Source organism: Neomonachus schauinslandi, chromosome 8 (assembly GCF_002201575.2).
Source record: "Neomonachus schauinslandi chromosome 8, ASM220157v2, whole genome shotgun sequence".
Lineage (NCBI taxonomy): Eukaryota > Metazoa > Chordata > Mammalia > Carnivora > Phocidae > Neomonachus > Neomonachus schauinslandi.
Genome location: NC_058410.1, coordinates 127,643,985 through 127,652,361, shown reverse-complemented (window position 1 = coordinate 127,652,361; position 8,377 = coordinate 127,643,985). Strand labels below are relative to the sequence as shown.

General features: G+C 38.0%; 1 pseudogene; it reads right to left on the bottom strand.

The window, feature by feature from the left end:
* Positions 1 to 999: 999 nt before the first annotated feature.
* Positions 1,000 to 2,568, bottom strand: LOC110586729 (annotated as a pseudogene).
* Between the last annotated feature and the right edge of the window lie 5,809 nt (positions 2,569 to 8,377).

The following is an 8,377-nucleotide window of genomic DNA, read 5'->3' as shown; positions in this document are numbered from 1 at the left end:
AAGAATTAAAACAAGATTTAAGTACACTATTCTCTTTCAAAACACATGGAGAAACCAAGACAATGCAAAAGCTGTTTTACGATTGTGGCAGAATCACTAAACAAATCATTTCCATGCCTAAATAACAGGAGGTTAGGCCAGACATTCATTCCCACCTCCTCTTTTTCCATCCCCAAAATAGATGATTACTTGCTTATTTTGTCAAGTAGGTGTTAAAAAGTTTCTTGGATATTGGAAAAAACAACAAAAACAACGAAACAGTGATCCAGAGCAAAATTCGATTATATCTTTTACATTTTAAATTTTTTTTCTCATTAAGCTTTTGTTTTAATGGGTCTCAAAATTATGTGACAGATTTTTGGTCAAGTTGTTTCCATTAAAAAGTATTGATTTTAGGGGCGCCTGGGTGGCTCAGTCATTAAGTGTCTGTCTTCAGCTCAGGTCATGATCCCAGGGTCCCGGGATCGAGCCCATCGGGCTCCTTGCCCCACGGGAAGCCTGCTTCTCCCTCTCCAACTCCCCCTGCTTGTGTTCCCTCTCTTGCTGTGTCTCTCTCTGTCAAATAAATAAATAAAATCTTTAAAAAAAAAAGTATTGATTTTAAAAATTAGTAACTTAATGGGACACCTGGGTGGTTCAGTCGGTTAAGCGTCTGCCTTTGGCTCAGGTCATGATCCCAGGGTCCTGGGATCGAGTCCCGCATCAGGCTCCTTGCTCGGCAGGGAGACTGCTTCTCCCTCTGCCTGCCATTCCTTGTGTACACACTCTCTCTGACAAATAAATAAATAAAATTTTTTAAAAAATTAATAACTTAAAACTGACACACACACACACACACACACACAACAAATCGTCCACAAACGTTCTCTTTTCCTTCTAAAGATTTTACAATGTATTGTTATCATTAACCAGTCTTTTACTATTAAACCTAAATGGCAAATTGATACAAACAGCTTTGAGACCATTCTTCCACCACTGATTAAGACTGGGTGGCAGGTCTCAGAGCCTCTGAGTTTTCTGGGCAGACCTGGTGATCTTGCCAGCTCCAACTGCCTTCTTGTCCACCACTTTGATGACACCCACAGAAACAGTCTGTCTCCTGTCACAAACAGCAAAATGGCCCTGAGGAGGATAGTCAGAGAAGCTCTAAACACACATAGGCTTGCCAGGAACCATATCAGTGAGGGCAGCATCACCAGATTTCAGGAACGTGGGGCCACCTTCCAGCTTTTTTCCAGAACTGTGGCCAGTCTTCTCCTTCAGCTCAGCAAACGTGCACTGATTTGGCTGGATGGTTCAGGATAAGCACCTGAGCTGTGAAGCCCGGGGCTTCTGTTGGCGGGTCATTTTCACTGTCACCAGCCACAGTGCCATGACGAACATCTTTGATATGTTCTTGAGATTGAAGCCCACACTGTCCCCAGGAATAGCCTCACTCAAAGCTTCATGGTGCGTTTCAGCAGATTTTACTTCAGTTATAACATTGACTGGAGCAAAAGTGACCACCATGCCTGGTTTAAGAACACCAATCTCTGGGATGCCTGGGTGGCACAGTCCGTTGAGCATCTGGCTCTTGGTTTCAGCTCAGGTTGTGATGTTAGGGGCGTGAGATCAAGCCCCACATGGGGCTCCATGCTCAACATGGAGTCTGCTTGGAATTCTCTCTTGCTCTCCTTCTGCCTCTCCTCCCTAAGATAAATCGATAAATCTTAAAAACAAACAGACCAAAAAAAAAAAAAAAACAGGCTGCACTCAGCCCACAGGAACAGTACCAATATGACGAATTTTGTAGATGTCCTGGAGGCACAGATGCAAGGGCTTGTCAGTCAGACGAGTTGGTGGCAGGATGCAATCTGGGGTTTCAAGCAGCATGGTTCTCCAGGAATTACCATTTTTACAGGTGACTTTCCATCCCTTGAACCAAGGCATGTTAGCACTTGGCTCCAGCATGTATGTTGTCACCGTTCCAACCAGGAACTGGCACAAATGCTACTGTCTCAGGATTGTAGCTAATTTCCTTAATGTAGGTGTTGACTTCCTTACTGAGTTCCTCATATGTCTTCTGGCTGTAGGGTGGCTCAGTGGAATCCATTTTGTGAACACCGATGATTAGTTGTTTCACACCCAGTGTGTAAGCCAGAAGGGCTTGCTCGCAGGACTGCCCATTCTTGAAGATACCTACTTCAAATTCACCAACACTAGCAGTGACAATCAGGACACCATAGTCAGCCTGAGATGTGTCAGTAATCATGTTTCTGATGGAGTCTCTGTGTCCTAGGGCGTCAACGATGGGGGCATCAGCAATGGTCACATAATATTTGCTGGTCTTGAATTTCCACAGGGAGATATCAATGGTGATATCATGTCCACATTCAGCTTTAAGTTTATCCAAAACCCAGACATACTTGAAGGGGCCCTTTCCCATCTCAGCAGCTTCCTTCTCAAGTTTTCCAATTGTTCTTTTGTCACTCCCACCACATTTGTAGATCAGATGAGCAGGAGTGGTAGACTTGCCCTAATCTATGCATCCATGACAGCAATGTTGATATGAATCGTCTCCTTTCCCATTTTGGTTTAGGTTTAGTGGTGGCTTTTATGGCACCAGTGTTCTGGTGGCAAACCTGTTGTAAAAAAAACCAGATTATATCTTTTTAAAAACTTGTAAATCTATTTGGGGAGCTTGGTATTCTGAGAAGAAATGAATGAAAAGGAAGACCCTGGATCTAAAACTCAAGTCAGGTTGACTTCAGATAGAATCCAATGTGACAAATGTTAAGTTATTGTTGGGACAGTGAAGGAGCATACCATGAGGAAACTAGCCACACAAACATGGCTCATCACTTTTGTGCCCCTGGTGTAATTCAGGGCTCAATATTCAGCTCCTTAGAAGTCCCATATTCTGCATCCCTAAATATGAGCTATATGCATATTTTTATGTTATACAGACACAGTGAAAATACCAACTCACTGATTTCATTTTGTTTAGATAAAATTTTCAACAAGACAAAGAATCATAATGCTCTACTCTTTGGACATGCACACAAATACCCCAAGATGGGTAGACTATTATGTTTTTGAATGTGTGGATTCTGCTTTACTCCCTTGTTTCCCAGCACTTACCACTATGCACATAGCACGTGATTAACAAACATGGACTGCATACATAAAAATAAAGTACTTGATATAAAGTTTCTTTAAGGTAGAGTAAGAATTGAACATTAACAAAACAATAAAATACTTCTAATTTACTCAGTATTCAGTGGTGCCAAGCACTTTACCTTTAATCCTTAAAATTCCTCTTTCAGACATTATCATTCACATTTCACTGACAGGACATTTCTAAGAAGTAAATGGTCTACCATGATATAGCTAGTAACCCATGGCCTGGCTCTCAACCCCAGCCTGCCTTGCTGCACAGCCCCATGCTCTCTCCCTTACAGCACACTTTCTCTCCTTACAGCTCTAACCACATGCCATCCAACTTACATATGACTATGAATACTATTATGAAAAAACATGGAGAAAAATGTGTTTCTGCTTCACAGCTGGCTAATATCTTCCAACCAGATCTCCAACTAGTAATCACTTTGTCTTGTGGGTAAGTTGTTTTGTTTTGGTTTACCAAAATATTTTTCTGTCCAAGGGAAAGCCTATCTGAGAGGATATACATACATCAGTACAAGGGAATCAAATAAAAGGGACATGAAGTTTTCTAGGTAGCCTGTAAGCTAGCCAGGGAAATAATGGAGGGATCAGGTAGACCAGGAGAAAGAATAGACACCCGTCATGGTCCTCCAATTAAATTAAGTCTTCAAAACTCAAGGTCTTGAGCCAGAGGCCTAATCAGTGGAGGACAGTGGACAAAGAAATTGCCTGGGTCCTAAAGCAAGATTCTTGTGCAGCCTGACCTCTTTCCTTGGATTGGTGTGTTGGTGAAGGAGGTCATGTAGTGACCAAACCCTCTGATTCTGGCTTGCTAATGCAGGGCTCCATCTGCCCCCCATTTCAATTACTTGTGTTGGGAGAAGTTGAATAATCAAGTTGAGTCTCCCAGGATCACCAAACAAGCAAGATATGAAAAGAAGCAGCCCTCGTTTGACCAGGGTTCGATTTTCTTAAAGAATGTTCTTACAATCCTCATCATCAGAAGTAGGGCCTGATCCTTATTGGTTGTACATTCTCCAAAAAATTAGTTAATTTATCATGTCATGTCAGTTTGACTCATTCACTCCAAAGGTTGCCACTGGGGATTGTCATTGACTCAAACTCTTCATTCATGGCATGGCAATAGGTGATTAACACCAGAACCTAACATTTGCCCTCTTAAAAATAGTACTTGCAGAACATAAACATTCTTGCTACTTGATCTTCTTTCTTCAGCTTCCAAGAGATGATCATAAATGAAATATGACTGATCCTCAACAATTCACTAAGCTTAAGTTTTATATTTATAGCCACTATGCATACACATGCATAACAAATGTTGTATCTACATTTGTCATAAATATGCAATTAAAACATTTTCCAAGCATTGTGCAAACTGTTCTATAAAAATTATCACAATAAACCTAGGACATGGTAATGGAAAAAAACCTGAAGCTCAAAGAGGCAAACGTGCCCAACATTGTATGGCTATCTTCTGAAGTAGGAAAACCTTATTTTTTGAACCACTCTTTTTGTTCTTATCATATACTGATATATTTTGTCATTGTGTCCAGTCAAACCTTCAAATGTCAGCTCTTTAAAGCTGGAGAATCTGATGAAAGCAATTAACACTTTCCCCAGAAAAATCCATACATCCACCATCATCATTCCCATGATTTCAGAGTTGGAAGTTCTTCTGTAGCCTGCCTATAGCCTTGAAGATCCATGTACCCTGCCGAGCCATGAGCCCCAGGCTCAGAACTCCTCACATGCTTTCTTACCCTCCTTCCTATCTTCCACAGGCTTGTGCCTTGCACACTTCTGGTTCTCAAGAAATACACTGACTTCAAAAGAGAAAGACACTTGCTGTGAACTTTGCAGTCCAAGAGGTTATAAATGTGGTTTACCAGAGAGCTTGTTTTTCTTTTTTATAATCATATTCTTGAACACTTAAAACCCATGAAAGAGATAACAGTAACTTGTGCTCTGAGCCTTGACTTTGGCGAGCACTATGGGAACAGACATACTTCTTCATTGGACTGCTTTTGCCTTACATCAAAAGCACTGACAGCTCTAGAAGATCTGGATATGTCTATGCCAATTGTCTCATGTTGGAGATATTTAGGGAAGTGTTAAAGTGGACATTATCACTCTTTTTGGGAAAAAAAGATTCTTCTTTCTTGAATACTCTTATCACATAAAAAGAACTTGGCAAACCAAAAGTTGAGACCATTCAATATATGCTCTTTTGGTAAATACTGAAATTCAATTGAAAGGATTTAATCTTGGTATGAAGTTCACACGTTATTATTTTACTTTATGTTTCCTTCTAAAAACATTTTAAAGTCTGAACATGCCTTTTATTTTGGGATCTGTAATAGAAATAGCTAGAAATACAAAGTCCAAGCCTCTGCCCCATCCTTTGTGCTTAATTCTGAACTTTATCACCCTTTATCTAGGTTCTTAGAACCACTTCCTGTCTCAGAACCCCCTGTTCAACCTGGTAGGTGTTGACTGACACTGGCTTTTATCCTAATAATTAAATCTAATCACGTCATTTGCTTACTTTAAAACCTTTCTTGGCTCCTATTGCTTATAGCATTAGACCACATTTCTTATTTTAGCTCCAAAGGCCCTTCCACCATACTTCTGGCCTTGTATTCCTTTGCTAATGCCATCTAAACTCTTGTCCCCTTTGTTTGAGTCACCAACACAACTCTAAATTCCAGTTTTACTAAAGTCACCACCACTTTCTAAGCACAATAATACCTACCACAATAATAAGCATACTATCTCTTCTGGAAGGTCCTTTCTTACATTCACCACCTGGAAATACCTACTCACCTTTTAAGACTCAATTCAAGTATTGTCTCTTCTAAGAAGGCTTTCATGAACCCTTCATGTAGTTATTTTATCCTTTTAACTTCAGTTCCATTTTATTTTATAACTCTGTTAAAGCTGATACCATTGAAAGTTGCAAGTGTGATGCCTATCTTTTCAATAAGACTATAGGGTCTTCAAACACAAAAATAAATTTTATTGTCTTTACATACCCAGCACCAGGCCAATAATTGGTGTAGCTCATTAGCTCAGAAATTGTTTAAATAATCAATGAATTATATGGTGGAGTGAATCTGAGCACAAAGTTTTGCTCTAATTACTAATCAGTGTGTAAACTAGAAGTAAATAAATTTGAGTAGAAAGTGTCAGACATTTCTAACTAGTATTTTATTGAATTATAATTGACATACAATATTATGTTAGTTTCAGGTATACACATAATCATTTAATATTTTTATACATTATGAAATGATCATCACAATAGTTCTAGGTACCCTGTCACTATGCAAAATTATTCAAATATTATTGACTTTATTCCCTATGCTGTAAATTACATCCCTGCTATTTATTTATTTTATAACTGGAAGTTTGTAGCTCTTAATCTCCTTCACCTGTTTTATCTGTCCACACCCACATCCCCTTTGGCAAGCACTAGATTGTTTTCTGTATCTATGAGTCCCTTTCTGTTTTGGGTTTTGTTTTTTTTTTTTTTTTTTCCATTTGTTTTGGTTTTTAGATTCCACATATAAGTAAATCATAAAATATTTATCTTTCTCTGTCATACTTATTTCACTTAGCATAATACAATTTAATTCCATCCATGTTGTCACAGATGGCAAGATTCCATTCTTTATTATGACCAATATTCCCTTGTATGTATATGGACTTCCAATACTATGTTGAATAAAAGCAGCAATAGTGGGCATCCTCACCTCATTCCTAATCCTAGAGGAAACACTTTCAGCTTTTCAACATTAAGTAAGATGTTAGCTGTGGGTTTGTCATATATGACCTTTATTATTTTGAGGTGTGTTCCCTCTCTTGACTTTTTTGGACTTCAAATCATAAACAGATGTTGAATTTTGTCAAATGCTTTTTCTACCTCTATTGAGATGATCATAAGAATTTTATCCTTCACTTTGTTAATGGGGTGTATCATGTTGATTGATTTGTGATGTCAAACGATCTTTGAATCCCTAGAATGGATTCCACTTGGTCATGGTATATGATCTTTTTAATGTGTTGTTCAATTTGGTTTGCTAGTATTTTGTTGAAGAGTTTGCATCTCTGTTCATCAGGGATATTGATCTGGAATTTTCCTTTTTTGTAGTGTCTTTGTCTGGTCTTGGTATCAGGGTGTTGCTGACCTCATAAAATAAGTTCAGAAGTGTTCTCTCATCTTCAATTTTTTGGGACAATTTGAGGAGGGTAGATATTAACTCCTTTTTCAATGTATGGTAGAATTCACCTCTGAAGCCATCCGAAAGTGGACTTCTGTTTGTTGGGACTTTCTGATTACTGATTCAATTTCATCACTAGTAATTGGTTTATTGAGATTTTCTAATTCTTCATGATTTCCATCTTGGAAGATTACACGCTTCTAGGAAATTATCCCTTTTTTCTAAGTTATCTAATTTGTTGGCATGTAACTATTTATTCTCTTATGATCCTTCATATTGCTGTAATATTGGCTGTAATTTCTCTTCTTTGATTTTTGACTTTATTTATTTGGGCCATCTCTCTTTTTTCCTTGATGAGTCTGGCTAAAATTTTGTTAATTTTGTTTGTCCTTTCAAAGAATCAGCTCTTAATTTCATTGACCTTTTATATTGTGTATATTTTATTTATTTCCACTCTGATCTTTATTATTTCCTACCTTCTAACTTTGGACTTTGTTTGTTCTTCTTTTTCTAGTTCCCTCAGATATAAGATTAAATTATTTACTTGAGATTTTTCTTATTTCTTGAGTCGAGCCTGTATTGCTCTGAACTTCCCTGTTAAGACTGCTTTTGTTGCATCCCAAAGATTTTAGAGGCTTGTGTCTCCATTTTCATTTGTCTGAAAATAATTTTTGATTTCTTCTTTGATTTTTTTTGACCCATTGATTGTTTAATAATATGTTGCTGTCTCCACATTTTTGTGTATTTTTTTTCAGTTTCTTCTTGTAATTGATCTTTAGTTTCCTACCATTGTGGTTGGAAAACATATTTGATATTATTTCAATCTTCTTGAGTTTCTTAACACTTGTTCTTTGGCCTGACATGTGATCTTTCCTGGAGAACATTCCATGTGTAGTTGAAAAAATGTATATTCTGCCGTCTGGTTGAATGTTCTGTATATATTAAGTCCATCGGGTCTAATATGTTGTTTAAAGCCAATGTTTCCATATTGA